Source organism: Nothoprocta perdicaria, unplaced genomic scaffold (assembly GCF_003342845.1).
Source record: "Nothoprocta perdicaria isolate Ctin4 unplaced genomic scaffold, notPer1 scaffold_21, whole genome shotgun sequence".
NCBI classification, from domain to species: domain Eukaryota; kingdom Metazoa; phylum Chordata; class Aves; order Tinamiformes; family Tinamidae; genus Nothoprocta; species Nothoprocta perdicaria.
In genome coordinates, this window is record NW_020455316.1 from 3,247,545 (window position 1) to 3,267,303 (window position 19,759).

Genomic DNA, 19,759 nt, shown 5'->3' on the forward strand with positions numbered 1-19,759 from the left:
AGGGAAGATCAATAATTTGGGCTAGAAGATGGAACAAATTCTTATGCACTTAGCAGGTCTGTGAAAACAAATTACCCTGTGAAACCTCTTGGTGTAGATATAGAAAAGATATTCTCTGAATTAGCAATGTGATTGCAAAGAGTTATTTGGCACTTGCTCTGACTTGACACAAAACTTAGCAAATCTGAGGATTAAACTATGCTCTGTCTTAAAACTCCCGATTTGCTATAACCACAATATCAAGGCTCTGCAGAAAGTCAGCATATCCCTGGTCATTTTAGACACGAAGCCCAGTAGTCTATAGAATAATCTTAAACAAATGGAGACCCCAAAACACTTTCCTTTGCTTCCCTCATTGCTACAATTATGTTTCTATCTCCTTTGATCTGTACATTTTAGTAGCCACAGAATAAATTCTGTCTCATGGCCCTCGCTTTCCATCTGTTTTTGTTCAGGTTTCCAATGAAGAATTATTTCACAGACAGATGTGGCCTTTGCTGCTTTCCCTACAAGTGCCTTACAGGTTAGAGTTTGTGACACCCACTTCCCCAGTGGGATGGCACAGTGACCCCTTCAATACACTACATCTTTGTTCCTGCTTAAGGAGTTTTGCCCACAGAAATATGTCAGTCTGAGGAAAGAGGATAGTGCATTTTCAGCTGACAGAGCAATGCCAGGAAACCTAGAAGAGACACTGCAAACTTTTCTGAGGCATTTTGCCTGCATATCTTATGTCATTCCTCTAAATGTTTTAAACTTATACTGGGAAAATAACCCCCTCACCAGCATGACCTGTGCAATTTGCCACTCTTGCAGTGTGGACAGCGAGCTGAAGCCTCTGCTGGCCACAGCTAGTGGCACACCATCCATACCAGAAGGTATCTGGTATGAATGCACCAGCACGCGAGCCACGCAGGGCTCAGCTGGTGGGGCGAGCAAAGAGCAGCGACAGCCAGGCTGGGCAGATGCCTCCCCAGGAGCTCACCTCCTCCCCATCGCCTGTGCTGCTGGTTTTTTGTTAAATCCAGCACTGGATAGCCTCAAGCCTGTCTATGGAGCTTGGATCCATGCAATGCCGAAGTGAGATATTGAGCAGCACCTCCACTGCCTCACCCCACAGCTCCTGTGCTTGCTGTGAGTAATGGGTTGCTTGGCCCACTGACCCCCTATTTTTCAATCTTTGAGCACGAATCTCTAGATGCTTTTGTCCCTATATCAACACATGTAGCTGATCCATGCTTAAACACTCTGTTGTTCTTCCAGCATTGCCTGTAGCAATGGGGGTGAGAGGGTTGGGTTTATGCTGCATTTTATCTATGTTTCCCATAGGTAAAATTTAATTTTGGAGTGCTTGACAAGTAGAAGATAAGAAAGCTTGGCTGAACCTTCCGTCCCTTTCCAACATTTCATTTGACTTTTGTCTTGCAATCAGCCCACTCCAAGTGTTGCTTCCATCCACGCCGCTAGCACCTCCTCCGCCTGCTGTCACCTCCCTGCCATGTGCCAGGTTGATCACTGGCATGTGTAGCCCTTGTGCCCAAGGATGTCCCCTCGGCCACCAGAGCAAGACCAACTGCACAACAAAGTGTCCAAATTGCTGAAATATCTCTGCAAAATGAGATCTCAACCCAGTACAGACAGGTTGAGTACCCAAAGGACCCAACGGGTTTATGGTGGCATTTCTCCAGTGCTCAATTCCTGTAGGCAGGAGTGTGGAGCACGGAGTGTGCCAGGCAGGACACAGCAAACTGCATTTCTGGAGGATATGTCTAGAATACCCTCCATGGCGTTTACTGGCATATCACATTAAAAACGAATTGACATAATTGTCATTGAAGAATTGCTATGCTAAGTACAGGAGAAGGAGAAGAGATAAGAAATGTGTTGCTATTTGAAAATCACAAGCATCTGGAACTGTCACATCAAAAATTTGGCTTTAATTTTTCTAAAAAAAAATCAAGGTTTTTACTATAGAGTGACAATTCTGTACTGCAATTTTTCTCTGTATGTGTGTTTTATTTAACTGTCTGTGAGAGAAAACTGTGAAACACATCCCTCTAATAAGCTGTCGGTTAAAATGCTTTCTAGTAATAACTTTTCCTTCCTTTTCTAGCACATATTGTAGTCTGGGTAGATTTCTGACTATGTTATTTTCAATTCTGAAACTAAGGTGAAACATTGGAGCAAAACCAGAAGAAATTAAAGACATTATCTGATAAGATGAACTAGTAATTTATTCATATTTCTCAGAGAATATTGAAAGATGTGGAGCAAATAGCTTTATGAAACAGTGGTGGAGACTATTATCTTGAGCAGTACTAAGATATCTTCTAGTTGTAGAAACTGCATTTGTGTAAGCTCTGAGAAACCCATTAAAGAGAACCTTAGGACTCTTTTTTTTTTTTTTTTTCTTTTTTTAACTACCGTTTTCAAAATTCACTTAAACTGCCTTACTTGGACCACTACCAGCACCAGCCTTTCTGCCCAGAGATGTCACTTCAGCTGATGTGTGCTCTTCTGGACTAATTTCAAAACACCTATTTTTTTCCCCCACTCTACCAAGATTTACACAGCAGCAGCTCCTGGGACTTTCATGAAATTATTCCCAATTTAATCAGCCTTGTGAGGTGAAAAAAAAGTTATTCCATTCTGTAAAACGTGAAGGAAAAAGTAAACGCCAAGCAGTCAATATGAATATGAATATGAAAAGAATATGAAAATTGAAGAAGAGGATGCCTATAGTGCTGTGACATCAGCACCATCTGCGAAAGGGAGGGAAATCTGACTGTTAATTAGAGACAATTACAATTAAACCTCCATTTAGGAATCAGGCAGCTGAGGCAACACATTATTGTCTACATGTCTAGTAGGCAATAGATCTTATCAAGAAACCTGCCAAAAGATTTTTGTACTTTCATAACCAAGAGTGCCACAAGCCATTAATGGAGCAGAGGGGTTGGGGTTTTGCTAAGGTGGTTGGGGAGGGAGGGGAAAAGAAAAAAAGAAAGAAAAGAAAAAGGATTGCTTAGTCAAGCATAGCCCTTAAAAGGGCAGAAAATATCAAGGGTGAAATCTAAGCAGGATCCAGTCTGGTTTAAGGAAATTTTCAGCACCGCTGAGGTGGCAGCCCCCATGCTCATAGCATAATCTTGACACAACAAGATCTGTCCCCTACTCAGCCTCAAGATTTTCCAAGCTGAGGTCAGTCAGATGGATGCAAGAGAGTTATTGGAAGCATTAAAGGCACCAGTGAGGAGGGAGAGTATGCCTCCAACCCGTACCTTCGGAGAGGAAGAAGCCCGAGGGCTTCAGAAAAATGAATTATGCTGAGAAGTAAGAAAGACACAGTGGGGAGACCTAATGCAGTAATGAGAGATACCCTCCTCATAGGCTGTACTTACAAAAAAATGTTACTGGTTCACTGGAAGAAGTTTGGTAAGGGTATAACCACAAAATTGAATTTGCTTGGATGCACCCCATTTGATTTACTCTTTTATCAACGGAATTTGCTTCCAATTTAGGATAATTCAGCGTTTCTAGCACATTATCTTGAAATATCACAGAATTACAAAATAGTTGAGGTTGGAAGGACCTCTAGAGGTCACCTCGTCCAAACTCACACTTAAGCAAGGTCATCTACAGCAGATTGACCAGAACCATATCCAGTTTAGTTTTGAATATCTCCAAGGATGGACACTTATCCTGAGGGAGAGAGTTAAGAGCAATCCACCTGAAACCAAGTTGCACCTCTTTGAATAGCCAGGTAAGAATTTGTGACTGAGGAATGAGTTCCTCCTATTACATTGGCAAAAAGTGTTCCAAAGGGCAATTAAGTAAAGTTAGGCAAGATTCACATGAGTTGGTCCTCAGGCAACTGATAGGGATGAATATAAAAGCTAGTATGTTCATGTATTTCAGAGTGTAAGAATCTGTCAAGGGTGGGAATTCAATAAGTCCTTAAGACATAAGATCCATAAAGTGTATTTCTTATAGAGAGGGTGATGATGTTGACTTATTTCCAGCCCCTAAAGTGTCACTGGAGTGTTTGCTGGGGAAGCTTGTAACCAGAGCACCCTTCAAACCCTTCACAAGCAGACAGCCTCATCACATCAAGAGGTAGCAATCCTGATAGTATATCACTCAGGTAGTGTTGAAAGCCCAATTTTTAGAGCAAAAATCACACTAGTTATATATTAAAAAAGGAATAAGCCTCAACAACACAGATCTGAAAGGAGAAATAAAGAAATTGGCAGTCACTTGACAAGAGTCCCTGTAGAGGAAAAGCAGTTATACTTTCCTCAGTTAAACTTAACACACTGCCAGACAGCGGAGACACAGCTTCATGCTAAATATTCTGGTCCTGAAAATTAACAGTCTGTGAGAGTAAGTCAATAAAACAAAACACAGTCGCATCTCCAGCCAAACTAGTTTCTGCTTGTCATCAAGGTCATGTTGTGTAGAACAGAGTTTTACAAAACATTATGACCTCTCCCCATCCTGAATTTTAATAATTACTGAATGTGTATATAAAGACATATACAAGAGATTATGAAAGCAAGTGACCAAGACTAACACCTGTGCCCTGTATTATTTAATGAAAGAATACGTGGAGCCATTAAAAATGAATACAAGATGTATACAAATAGAGAATGGACAACCATCCAGCATAGCTGTTTTATGAAAGTAAGAATTTGGCATGAATCCTAGTAGGTGCCACTTAAGTAATGTCCAGTAACAATGCTGGGAGCATACATATATAAATATTGCTAATGAAGATGTCCTACTGCAGAAACGCAGGGTGCAGATCATGCATTGGATTGTTTAAGTGGAAAAGCCACAAAAGAATTTGGTGAACAATCTTTCTGGTCAAAGGACAGATCCTGATAATGAGGAGAATTTCAGATGGAAAGCCTTATAAAAAAAGGCTAATAAAGACTTGTAAAAAAAATGCAATTTTCTGCTATCATGTACATGAATATAGAAAAAAAAAAGGTTGTAGGCTTAGCCTTAGGAAATAGATCCAAGCAGCTCCAAATGCTGAGGTTCATCTGACCAAATATGCAAATGTGCAACTGAAATTGTTGCATTTGCTTCCTCAAATGTCAACAATGATGAACGTTGATCAGTTAGTCCTAGGTGGATATACTCAGGAGCACATTGAATTTCCCCTGTGAGTACCAGTTTCTCCCCACTAACTGTAAGAAGTCTAGACAATGGCTTCAGGCTTGTAGTCCCAGAAGAGAGCGCTTTTAATAACTGGATACTTGGCTGTGAATGAGGGGAGTAATTAGCAGTGAAACACCTTTGACAGCAGTCCTTTCGCTGAGCTGCTGCATGTATGGTGTGGACTGTGATGTGAGTTAGGATGCAGAGCTGAAGATGTTCTGTTGTCATGGGAAAAAAAAAAAGTGATTAGTGAGGTGAACAAGCCCAGGGGTGACATCACACAAAGTCTTCTCCTTTCTGTTCATTTGAATTTATAGGAAGTAAAGATTAGAACGGTTATAGTCAACTCCAAGCAGCAGATGGGACATGTTTGTGCATCTCTTTGCCCCATGGGACTCCACCACAACACCTCAGAACTCTCCAAGGGTAAGATCTCCCTGAATCCCTTTCAGGTTCATTCTTATGTATGAAGATGGCTGATTATTTATTCCTAAAAGTATAGGTAGACATGATATGAACGTAACTCCAACATAAAAATATATGACAGGGATGTCATATCTACCCATTGGGCCCATAACTCAGAACAGCCAAGACTGCTGTCACCCTAAGCTTCTGTGTTGCCTTCTGGGATGCTGTCAGGTTTACATGTTTAGTTTTTAAGTTCAGTAATCATACTTGCCAACTTAGATCTTGTCTGCTCCACTTTTCATTCTGAAGTAATGACAGTGCTATAAAAGCAATTTTATTAGCATGACTGATTTCTGTACGTTTGCCCCACTGACGTCTTTAGATGGCTATGGATACAGCACATGTTCAGATTCATTTAATAAGAATCAACTCACGATCACAAAAGTAAATGTGCTGCCACTGCTGACCCCACTGCAGGCTTCCAAGCAACAAGAAGGAGCTGAAGAACAGACTTCTCAAAGCTGTCCTTGAATGGGCAGTCATTTCCATATGTTTTAAGTATTTTCCTCAGTAGCATCACAGCAGGTATTAAGCTCAAAATCCACATAACTTCCCCTTCCTATGTTTACTAGAGCATTATGAAGATGATATATAAGTGACTTCAAGAAGACTTTTTTTTCCTCTAAAGTCTCTCTCTGAATCAGGTTAGCAGAGCATTTAGATTTACAGTGATTTTCACTTCAAGCATCTGTTTCCCCTTCTGAAAATTCCCCAAGGTGAGATTTTTAGGATTCAGACCTGGATTTGGTGTGCACTTAGGCTAAAGCAGACAGCTGTTAAAAATCACACTTAAAAACATTTCTAAACATATGAATGAGAGAAGAATATTTTGATTTCCCCGGTGTTTTTGCTTATTAATTACTCTTAAGTCCTCATCACTTTGGTTACCTATCTCCTATGAGCAGAGCATGCTCATGGAAGCACTGACTTGCTATTGGACTCAACACCAGTTATACTACTGTAAACTACATAATTTGAGTAAGAGATACTGACAGTATGTTTGTTTTCCTGTACTGGATAGTAAGATGAGTTCGTTTTAGACCTGCTGAAAAGTTAAATTTTCAGTTTCTTGAAACATTTTTCCAGCTTAACCCTAATTAAGTTCTCATAAAGATATATTAAAATACAGACAGCTTGTGATATGATGATGAAAAGCAGAGCAAAAACATTTGTTTTACGGGGGCAGATAGGATTACCTTTCTTAACCAATTAAAATGATAGACATTGCTGAGAATTATTTAAAATCACTGTGTAAGAGTCATAATATCATTAATTATGCTGAAAATACCAGGTGGTGTTTCAAATATGTAACAGTAATGATTAACTCTGAAGCTTATCATGTCTAATTTACCCTTTCGAAGGCTAATTGCAGGAATTTCAAATATAGAACATCTGGTACATGCAAAGTCTCTATAGACAAGCAATTTTTTCCACTAATCTGTTGTTATAGAACTCTGTAACACAACCCTTTTCTTTTAAGTACGCCTTGATTCCTGTTCATGCTTTTATTATCATCATTCATCTGATAAATAAAGTAGTGTCAAAGAACTATTACTAAATACATTCACAATTCATAAACTACTGGATGGTGGCCAAATTCAGCTTGTGCAACTTCCCTGCTGTTCCTGAGGTCTCAGAAATGTGAGAGAGGGCATAAATCAGCCTTTCACCTCTGCAGTGGTTGACTTGCTGGTGCTGCTTTTTTTTTTTTCATATAACTGAGTCTTTTGTCAGGGCCATGTGAGAAAAGTCATAAATTTTATTTAGCGCTCACCATACCTGCAGCTTTTCCATGCTGTGAATGTTCAAGAACATTTTCCAAAAGATGCTCATGCTGGAAACGATAACATTCAATCCTTTGTTCAGTGTATGTTATAATGTTCCTGCTGTTCCCTTGCTGCTGGGTGATCAGTGTTTACTTGGCCACCCCAGGAAAGTGGTTCAGGGTTTTTTTCCCAATAAGCTTTTCCCTGATGGGGTTAACTCATGAACTGCATGAGATAATTAGCCATAAGGTATCACAGTAACTTCCCTGCAATTACCCAGGAGCTTGTGTGAAGCATCCCACACTCTCTCAATTCCCATCAAAGGCAAGAGAAATATTTGTGGATTTGACTGCTGCTATATATATATACATATATATACATATGTATATACATCAGAATATTAGAACATGGCTCCAAAGTGTCTGAATGCAATCACGCTATGGAAAATCAAGACTGGGTGCCGACATAAGAACAGGTTGATGAAACAGAGCAGAAGCAGCTTTGGTGTGTGAGCTTAAGAAGTGAGCTTGCTCCCTGTGGAATTACTGCTTTTTTGGGATAGCTTGTCCACTGGTGTGCTGTGCAGACCCCTCAGTAGGGCTGTCCCTCACTGCACCACTCAGGAGTTGGAGGAAGCATCATCTTCCAGGTCACTTGCCCATAGTCTCTGTCCCAGGAACCACACGGATAGGACATGGTGGGAAGGGAGCAGACGTTGTGCGCTCAGGTACTGACCTGCATCAGTAACATAGCCCAGGAACATACTCAAAAGCAGCAAAGTGCTCCCAGGTTTTGCTTTCTAGACATGGCTTTAGCTGTCTGCAAACACAGTCTTGATGCACAACTAGAGTCTTCCTTTTCACCAGTTGCGTGGTAGTTATTAAAGTCCTATTAACACAGCAGGACCCAGGTGTGAAAAAGCTTGAGTCTGAGGACTGTAAGACTCAGCTTCCTTCACTTGTGTAGTTATACCTATCACCCACTCTCCCACTGGTTATGAACTTCTCCATGTACATATTAATTGGTTCACCCCATTATCCACATCTCAAGTGTGCATCCAAGATCCAGCAGCCCGGTCCTGTGCTCCATGTAAACGATATCAGCCACATCAGTGATATCAGGCCAATTTGCTTGCTTGCCAGGCTGCAGATCTACAGGTCTTTGCTGGACAATATCCTTTCCTGGCTGATAAGTCATTCATGGAGATTTGATGCCAGGATGCTTCAATGTGTAGGTACACATAAGCAGAGGCAGGAAAAATGCAAAAGCTAAACAAACAAACAAAGAAAAAACAGAAATTAACTTCCACTCTTTATCCTCCACTCACTGTTGTTGTTTTGGGGAACATTTTCATGCTCAATTTAGGTCCAGCAATGCTGGCAGCTACACTAGTAATGAGGTGAGCCTGTCACCTGCATTATTTCAGCCAAGGCTCCCCAAGCGCTTTCAGATGCCCTTCAGTTTGGCTCGCTGCTGCAATGCTGCTTCATCTCTAGAGCAGTTAGAAGAAAACTGTAAAATCTAAAGAATCTCAAATTGTAGTAAAATAATATTTAAAAGGAAAAGATAAGGCTGATAAAGAAAATGCCTACATAATGTTGTATGATCAAAACAAGGCTTCTACGGAGATACAGTATCTTTACTAAAACAGCTGGCAAGTCAGGGAGAAAGAAAAAAGAAGCCAGTGCAGCAGTTAATCCGGATGGGCAGGACTTGCAGGCAAGCTCAAATCCCATTTGGCATTAATTGCCCCTAAAATCTTTTACATTTGGTCCAACCTCCCTTGGGAAAATAGATGTAGGTCACATGGGTCCAAATCCACTAAGGTATTTAGATGCCTAACACTCAATGTCAGCTTGGGCCGAAGGCAAAGAAATATAGCACTAGAAACTGTCTCCTGAAACCTCATGTGCCCAAGGCATCTGAAGTAAATCCTGCTTCCATTTCCAACCCACCAACAGTGCTGAGAGCCACAGGATCACATGAATGCAAATGCAGACACGTTTTCACTCATAAAGATTTGTGTTTTGACAAGCATGGAGCAAACACATTGCACATATTGCCCCAATCTACAAATGCAAACAAACAGAAACAACCAGAAATGGTTGATGAAAAGGAAATGAAGTTTTTACTATGCTAATTAGAAAAGATCAAAGTCCATTGACTCAAATCCTACGAAGTCCTCAAAGTCCTACCAACAGAAGCCATTTTTCCAGTAACTGGTGTCATTCCTACTCTTTTTTCAGAATTACAAATTATTTCAGTTGTTCCAATGCATGACAGCTAGGAAGAATCTTTGGAAAATCCCAAGTGTAAATATAGCGTCATGCCCCCTGAAGAGCACTCACCGTGAGTCCAAAAGACGCAGGCTTTGGATTTACTGGACCTACACTGCATTTGCGAATAGGTTCAATTCATCTTACATTTTTCACAGGCTTCAGTGATTTTTCCAGGGCTGTGAAGTTTCTAGAAGTCCCAGCACATCAGTAGCAAGGTCAACAGTTTGAACTGCTGCCCGCTCCTCTGTTGACCCCCCAAAATTTCCACATGAGAATGTTTCTGGAAAGCTGATTGTAACATGACCATCACAAAGAGATACTGCAGATACAATAGTAACTGTTGTAAAAAAAAAGTTAAAGCAAGTGTCCTTATGTAAGTGAAATTGAGACGTTGACTAAGAAGTCTACTGTTGAATGAAAAATACCACAGCACATTGAAGCCTCTAAAGAATATCCCTGAATTCGCCCCACAGGCTTTTTTGACAGTTACCTTTAAGGAAAATGACATTTTAGATATGACTGACAAGTCAGGTTAGGCAGAGGAAAGCCAATATAAATGTGTTGGCAGTAAAATGAGAACAGATCTGTGCGTACATGTGAGGAAGTTATATGCCATGTGTGTTATCCCTCACAAAGAGCTGTTGCTCTGAGCTTTGGAACTGAGCAATGGGTCGGTGTTTTGGATTCTATCAGGTCTCTCTTAGGAAAGGACTTGAAGAGGTTTTTTTGCCACAGTGTTGTGTAGTTATGAAGAGTGGGCACAGAAGACCCATATCCTTATTGGGTGAAATGGCTGATTATTTCTTATTGCCATAAGTTCCTTTCCAGAGACTGTTTTTCCTCAAAACTCTCAATTTTCTCTCCTGGACATCATACCTCAGCTTTTCTGCCCAGTTTTATGTATCTTCTTCTGTCATATTTCTCCCATTTCCCAACAACACAGCTGCAGTCCTGATAGCTCCAAATGCCCGCTTTTTATTAGATGTCCCAAGAGAGCAATCAAGCTGCAGTGGCCAGATTACAGGAGAGAAGCATCAGCCAAGGCAGCATGAGGCCATTCCCCCAGGCAACTGGTGCTCCTAGACAGCGATGGAGGTCAGTGCGTTCCTGCTCCTTCTGATCTCTCCCACCGTTCTGCACTGCTGCCCCGTCTGGTCCAGAAATGGATGGTCCATCTTTTAGCCTTAGAAACTGACTATGTTTTGGAGGGGTGCTCCTCTCACTTTGGGCAGATTTGAAGCCTTTGGTGGGACTCACCTGGTACCACCTCTGTGTCTCCTGAAATGGACGCTCTTACAAGGGTGAGAGCAAAAAGTCAGGAATGCTGCTCAGACAGAAAAATTATGTTGAGGGATGAACAACTTCAGAAACAGGAAAATAGCAAGAAAGCCGGGGAGGATACCAGTAAGCAAAATGACAGGACTGGGAAATTGCACAATCAGGATGGCAGTACAATCAGCCAGGGCTGCAGGAGAGACTGCTGGAGCACAGTCCCATGGAAGCACAAGGTGTCCATGCCCCTCAGCTAAAAGAAAGTGCTCCAGTTTCACTGCAGTCGAGGTGGGGAGTTGCCCATTTACTAATGAATTCCACCTGCTGCACCTTGCTGATGATCTGACAGCACTTTCAGAGCTAAAATCCCGGACTTTTCTCTGTCTTTGAGAAATAAAATGTAAAGCTTTACACCAGTGCCTGAAAAGAAGACTTATCTAAGCTTAAGAACTAAGTATTGATACAGGAATCAAATCTCTTCTCTGAGGAATTATATCTTGTTCAAAGGCTATTTGTTTATGTGGAGAGGAAGGAAAAAACTTGCATACTGTCAGTTCCTCTTTATAAAGTGTGTTATTTTTCTGTGTAACTTTCTTGAAAGGGAGATAAGAGATTTGGCACTTGTCAGCAATTTTCATTTTCATGCAAAATGCTTCTTATGTTATTTTTTATTTATTGAAGTAGGATATTACTGCAGATAATGTTTGATAAAACAGGATAAAGTATACTGCAAAATGTGATATCATATGTATTATGTATAATATAATGATTATTTCCTTATGCTACATAGGATATGTGCCTTAATTTCAGTCTTGGGGGACAGTTTCTGACATGATACTATAGTTGGCTAAGGTAACAGTTGAACAGAGGTAACTTCAGAATTTCTTACATGTGACAGCGAAGAAGAATTTTAGGGAAATGACAAATGAAATGGGGTTCATCCCTTTAAACAAGTGAACCCATTCGCAATCTTTCATGAGCAGAGGGAGACTTCACTGACTGAAGGAAATTCAAGGAGCATCGTGCTGCTTCTTGATTTCAGATTTTATTGCATTTTTATTATGTATTACATATGTTCATTTATTGTGTGTTGTACAAGGCAACCAATGACAGCAAATCTGAAACCCTCGCTTATTTACTTCATTTAGAAATGAAAACGGCGGTCCCACTGCTGTAGGAAGAGAACATGTACTCAGCAGGGTGCATATGGGTGTTTGCAGGTTACCAACAAGGGCAAGGTGAAGCTGCCTTCTGCAGCAGTGTGGGAAGGAGCCTGACAAACAAACAAACAAACAAAACAGCAAAACAAGATTCAAGGCTTTCCTATTGAACAAATAGTGCGACATTCTGAAGGTCTGGCAATCATTTATCCTTTTAACTTGGTCAAGATCTCTTTAGTAAAAAAGTGAACTCTCTGCGCCAAGGGATTTTACTGCTCTAGTTGCATTGTTGTATGTTATGTACAGAGAAAGATCACCTTTACTATTGTGTAGAGCAATACATTACTTATTCTATTTCATCAATGTCTATGTCAGTTCACACAGGAGCAAAAATAAATCCCAGTGAGCACTAAGCCAGCAGGAAACAGTTGTACTGACAAGCTGGACGTATTCCAAGTAGTAAAGAGTGACTGAGGCAAAATTGGCAAATACTTACTGACTAAAATAGAAGTACTCCTTGAGGATGTGGAAGAGCCACCTTCCCTAGAAATGCACTCAAGGTGGAAATTTCAGCACACCTTCCGAATAAGCCACAGGGACTTAGACACTTTGGTCTTAGACTGGAAGGATTTTATTAAAATTTGCAGGATTTGGCAGTGAATCATACATGCTTAATCAGCAAGGAGGAAAGAGCAGGATAGGACCCTCATTTTACAAAACCAACAATTTACCAGGGACTTCCCCAGAAGAGGAGGCTTTTTTGGGGACTTTGTTTAATAATCCAGTTGAGTAAAGCGCTTAAGAACAAGGCTAATACTAAACAGACAAATCAATCAAAGCTTTATCACAGAAAGGGCAATTCTGTATTCACTCTTAGTCCCGGTGAGTGGGATTTAAGCACCTGAGCTCTTTATGAAGCCCATACTCACTACAAGTCACAGATCCAGGTTTGCAGCCATGGCAATATGTGCCCAGGGCTGCCAGGGCAGGTATTGGCCCCTCGTTGTGTGGCATGTCTGTGCTCCTATGCACAAGTAGGCAGATTTTGCTTCTACTCAGGCAAAAGGCATAGGAAAATCACCTTTTTTTTTCATGAAGACAACCTCACTTGATGATGTGGGTGGGTTTAGAAGGGTGCACCGGTGCACAGTCACCTCTGAGACCAGTGTGCACGTGTGTACACAAGTTCAGCACTGCTGCATTTTATGAATTATAGACTTGTAACTTTTCCTGTGGCAGGTGAGATGCCATCATGCATAAGCAAAGCAGCAAAGAAACCTTCCCTTTGAGCTAAGGGAGTCCCAGGAGCAGGGGGTGATCTGATCTGATCCACGGGACATCACTTTGGTCAATGATACATTGACCAAAACCACACAGTGCTCATCTCGCAGCCACACCAACATAGGGGCTGGCTCCTTCCCCTGCATTCCTAGGGTTCCCTGGACTTAGCATGAAGCCCAGTACTAGAAAGTAAGCCTGAGAGCAATCCCTGTGCACAAGAGCAGAAATCCGCCCTGGCTTGCCGTGCTTTATTGCACACTGCATCTCTGTGATTGCTCCTCCTGGCGCAGATCCATTCTCTCAAAATAGACCAGCTCTGAAAGGGCAGTCATTACAGTCAGCAGTTTATTTGGAATGGATGGAAGTACCAGGCACTTCAGGAGCCTGACAGCTTTTACTTTTCAATCCCACGATGAAGACAAATGTTTCAAGCACATTTCTGCACCTAATATTTTTTCTGTCTGAAGTGTTGCTCCCTTCCTTTTCCTTTAGTATCTCCTATTAGATTAAGGGAATTTTGTTGGAATTTCTTATCATGACATTTGCTATGATGTCTTTTGTATGTGAGCACCTTCATACAAGCTGTGTGACAACATGATATTACAAGTCCAAATAAATAATAAAACATGAAAGAGATTTTCCTTAGGGGTCTTTCCATCTCTTTACATCCAGAGAAGGTCCTGTTTCATCTGCTATGTGATTCCACTTGTCTCTTACATGGTACTTCCTGCAAGGGAAGAGATGTGTCCTAAGAATTAACAGGAGTCTTAAGAAAATGAGATTTCCTGATGAAATCATTAGAGTCCTTGCTAAGCAAATACAGCATTATTCACACGCGGGGAGGTTGGCAGGTGCTTAAATGTTTTTCTTGGTTATAACTGAAGGAAGGAGACATCTCACACATTAACAAGCTGTATAATTACGGGTAAAACAGTTTAATGTCTCTTCCAGGACACTGACATAACCATGACCTGCAGTCACACCTCAGCTTTCCATGCAGGTGTGTGATTTTGGTTCCTGCCTGCCAGAAGTCCATCTGCAATGTTCTCACTAACTCTTCAGATGCTTTCAGCCTCATTGCTGATGTGTTTTTGTGAAAAAGTAAGACACTTTTGCTGAGGTACAGCATCTTCTTTTTGTGGTCTGATTTCATCTTTTCGTTTCCAGTTCACCCCACTGTATCTCATTTCCACCCATCACTTTAAGAGTACTTGAAAGGCTATTTTTTAAAATGCTTTTTCCTTTTCAAGGTTGTTGTTGCTCAGGTAATTTTCCTTATCATCTTGATGATAACTTGGAGCAGCACAGGACAAACAGACAAAGAGAAGCAAGGGTGCAATGTCCTTTATATTATCAAGTCTAGAATCTCATACTTTTGCTTCTTACAAAGAAAGGAGCGCATGAAGACAAATGCAAGGGAAATAAATGGATACATTCAAATCTGAAGACCAACTTTTTAAGAAAAAAAAAAAGATTTATTGGAAAAGATTTGTGGCCTTTGTATTCATTTCTGTCATGATGGCGTCTGAGAACTAAGTACATTTTTTTTCCCCTAGTCTAGTAACTCCCCTCTTTTTCCTCGACTACTTTCAGCAGTTTCATCCAATATTATTTAGCAGGTCTGGCAGCCTGTCATGACAAACTGTTTCGGTGTTTGACCTCTCTTATGGAGAAAACAGTTTTCCTTATATCTGATCAGAACTACTCTGTGCTGACTTGTGTTCCTAACCTTTTGTGGTACCCACGTGCACCTTTTCTCCAAGAAAACCCCAGCTCCTTGTTGCCTCGACCTTGAAACCTGGTGGCCTTTCACAAGGCTTGCTCCAACCTGTACATGTCTCTCTTGTCCTGCAGAGGTCCAGAGTGGACACAGTACTCCAGACACAACTTCACAAGTGCTTAAAGAGGGGAAGAATCCCATTCTTTGTTCTGATGACTACACTCTTGCTGACATAGAGAAAGACCTGCTTGATCTTCTTGATGGTGAGGACACGCTGCTGGCTCATGCTCAGCTTATAGTCCACCAGGACTGCCAGGTCCTTCTCTGCAAAGCTGTTTTCCTGAAAGTCTCCAGTTTGCACTGCTGCATGGGGTTATTCCTCCCCATGGACGAGACTTGCATTTGCACTAGATGGGCTTCATAGGGTTCCTACCAGCCTATTTTTCCAACCTGTTCAGGTCCCTTTGAATGTCAGCCTGCTCCCCAGCAAGCTGGCCACTTCTGTCTATTTGACATCAGCCATAAAAAACAAAATTGCACTCTACCTCATTGTGCAGAAAAGCTATTAAAGGCACCAATATTGGCCCGACAAAGGTACAGTGCTGAAAGTGTTAATTTATAGTTCTTAGTGGCATACTAGTGAACTAGGGATGAAATATGCAGTATTCAGGGCCAGTGTTGAATTATTGACTAGTCTTCAGATTTAGGAAGCTGTTCATCTGCCTGCAGTGTTTCATTCCAAGGATATTCCATAGATTTTTTTTTGACTGGAAGAACAAAAAGTACTCACAATCTGTTCCTACTCATTGTCCTCCAGTTAGCCAAGAAAATACACCAAAAATACCATTCATCTGTGTATAAAAATTACTAATGGTATTGCACCACTTGTAATACATTATGAGAATGAAATTTAAGTAAGTCAAGGAACTAACACAAGTAAATACATTCTGAAAATTTACTCTTTGGAAATGGGGATTTCTTGATGACAGCTAACCTGCTTTACAGTTCTCAGATGATGAAACCCAAATGACATAATGGCCAGACCCAGGTGAAAAGAGGCACAGGGAGCAACAAGAATTAAAAATAAAACAAAACAGAAAGTGTGTAGCTAGAGAAAGATTGTCATTTTTATTATCAGTGTTAGAGACAAAGTCCTGCTTCCTGTCATATGTGACCTACTACCAGTTGAAGCACAAACTCTATTTGATCTTTTGGGCTAATCATTAAAATATGTGTGCTGGAGGAATGGATTCAGTAGGTGGCAATTTTATACTGACTAGGATGATATTAGAAGCACAGGACTACACAGTTTTTCTTAGCCTTGGCATCCCATGAGATGGACTCACAAAGAGTATGGCCAATGTTCTAGCTCTACTCACACAGTCCCAGAGAAGGTCTTCTTCAGCCTAGACCTTTGTTTGAACCACTTTAGGTGAAAAAGAGACATAAAGTAAAATTTATGGTATGATGGTATGGTTGTATCAGTATTTAGTTGAAGAAAGTGAGCCTTTCAGAAACCTCACTGATATTCCTTTTTAAAATGGAGCATTTTTATGAATGAACGTAGATTTGTCATGCCTGATCCTGCATCTGATCACTGAAATTGATGGGAACATTTTCATTTATTTCATTAGATTTGGGTCAGCTGTGCTAAAGGGAGCTCAACACATCTGGAGAGAGCTTAGAAACAATTAAAAGTTCATCTGTAAAAATTGTGGATATGAGATCATGGTCTCAGGGAATGCTGGCTTGCACTTGAGAAATAGTGTGTTGCCTGCTTTCCTGCCTGAATAATGAAATGTCCTTGATGGATTATCTACAACAAAAAAAATAAATATTCTGTTGAAAAAATAATTGTCATACCCTGTTATTTTCTATTGTAGAATCCTTTAATAATTGAGACTGCTGTGTCAAGAAAAATTTGCAGGCTCCTTGGCAGAATACTGCAGCATCTGAAAGGCTATTTGTTATCTGATTGCTACAACCTTTAATGTCAGCTCACAGTGATCTCAGAAATTGCATATGGAATTAGCAGGATTTGTGTGCACTCCCTCTATCAAAATTATTGCTGCAGTAGAAGGACCATCTGTCCACTTAATGTCAGAATCTGCTTTAAAATTACTCAGGTCTCTTCTCAGCTGAGTATGTATGTAATTTGTTATAGCTGATACTGTTTAGTCCCATTTTCCTGTACCGTAGCACCATTAATATTCATGGTTTAGTTAGTCCTGACCCAACAGGGGCTCACCCTGGAATACATGTCAGGATGTCTCAGGGAAAGTCTTAATCACTCCCTAAAGAAAGTGAGGAGGTCCCTGAAAGGAGCTACAAGACTGATGAAGAGGACTTTAGCACTGATGAAGCTAATGGGAAAGAAAAGCTACCGCTGTGAGCCCCTACTCATGCCCGAGATGCTGTTTCGAACACATCAACCAGGACACCTTTGGGCAGGGTTTTCCTGCTGTGATGTGGAGGAAGCCTGCAGATGTTTTCTGGGTTCAGTTTGTCTTTACTGTGTGTGTGGAAGTGAATATTATTATTTATATGTAACTTTAGCTTGTTAAAGTGTAAGTTGGCAGTTTCTAAAATTAAAATGGACAATGGGAATATAAGTGTTTTCGCAGGTCACAGAGCAATGCAGGTCATGTGTTACAGAAAAGTATTGATCCTCTGGGAAGCAGATGGGAAGAAAAAATAGAGTCAGGTCATTAAGAAAATAAAAAGTCTCTCCTATCAAGTCACAGGTGATCAAGAAATTTCACCACTCATGACCAGCCAGATAGCACAACCTAGATGCTGAGGACTTACACTTTTAGTTCATTCAATTCTAATATGGATAACACATATGAAATGAGGGTGTCAGGCATACACGTTCTTGAGAAGTACATATTTTATTTCAGTGAATCTTGAAAAATACAAAAGCTGACCCTTCTTTTTAGAACAAGGACAAAGGTACGAAGAGTGGGAAACTCGTATTTCACCCAAGAGCTGCAGTTACTTTTCTACAATGAACATCAAATGATGATGCCTCAAGCTGGTCAAAATTTAGGATCTTGATATGATGGGTAATTTTGACATTTACAGGAAAAAAAAGATCAAGTGTCCTGCAAAATATTCCACTGAGACTGAGTTGAACAGACTGACTGTCTTGAACATTTGGACTCTAATGCTTTGTTTTTTTCTTAACAGAGGTTTCTTCCCATGGAGTATTTCAATTTTGCTGAACAGGGATTATCCAGCAGCAAATAACACTTGCCAAGAAAGCTTTCATCCCTGTCTGATCACACCAAGGACTAAGTATCTTTCCGTCACAGCAGCAAGGTCATTTTAGCCTTCAGTTCTCCTTCAGAAGAGAGGGCTGCTGCTGTGTTCAGTATCTGATAGCTGTGATACAAGGCCACATATTTTGACAGAGACATGTCACTGCGGCACTAACTGACAGAGCTGGCACAGTTTAGGCCTGTTCTATCCTTGGTCTTTGTCTTACTAAGACTAAAGGAATGTCTTATGGAGTGTTTGTTTGGAAGGGAGGAATGCAAATCCTGCAGGAAGAGTAACACTGCCACTGGCAGGGCAGTGAGAGCGAGTGCTTCCAGCTCACTGTGTAGAAAAAGCAGAGGGATGTGGCAAAGTGCAATAAAAACGTTTCCCTGTACCCAGGGGTAGCAGAGGAGGCAGCAGGCACTGTTGTAACAGCTGTGGGGATGCAACGCATCGTGTCGAGAAGTGGTACAAGTGCAAATGAATGTTGAGAAGTGGTACAAGTGCAAATGAATCCGCTGCCACAGGGTCTGCTGGCATGTGCTGAGCTCTGGAGCATGGCCAAAGCACCTTTTCCAGGAGAAAGCAGGGCTGCAGCCCTTATTCTCCCAAGCCGGGGTCACCATCAAAAGCCAATAGCAATTCCACCATCCCTAGGCTTGCAGCAAACTTTGCAGTATGAGAACTTAAGGAACTGAGAGGAAATTGTGCTGGTGTCCCTGGAAAGAATAGCTGTCCCAGAGCTGTGCAGGTTGCTTCCTGAGCTAGTTTCTGCTCCAGGCTGCTCATTCTTCAAACCAGAGGCGAGGGCGAACAGCACCTGCACAGTAAAACACACCGAGACCTCCTGAGAAGAGTGGCAGCTCCAAGAACTAAAAATCATAATCCCCAAGGCATCCCCAAAATGAGATGGTACTTAAAACTTTTTTTTTTCTTTTCCATATTAATCGAAGTTTGTTTCTTTGTCTCTGTCCTATATGTCTCTCTGGCACATGTTATTACAGTCAGCTGCAATTCCATTGTGTATCATGTAATTCCACTCCATCCCATCTTGGCAGTGGAAGAGTAGGTAAATCATGTCTGATTTTACCCCATAATGACATGGCTGCAGGAACTAGGCTTTTAGGAGAAACCCTGAATGTAATTCAAACTTCATGATAAAATAACAAGAGCTGAGATACTGCTCTGCTATCTATGCACAGCAGAGTGCTGGGCAGGAATAGCTCTACACACACAGGCTACAGCATCCACATTTCATTTAAAGAAGGAAAGAGCATTTTTTTAAATTACGAAAGACCACATCCAACACCTTTTCCACCTGTTTGTAAACCTTATCTCTTATTTCATCCTATGTCTTGTTTTGAAATGTTTCCAAGAAACCATTTC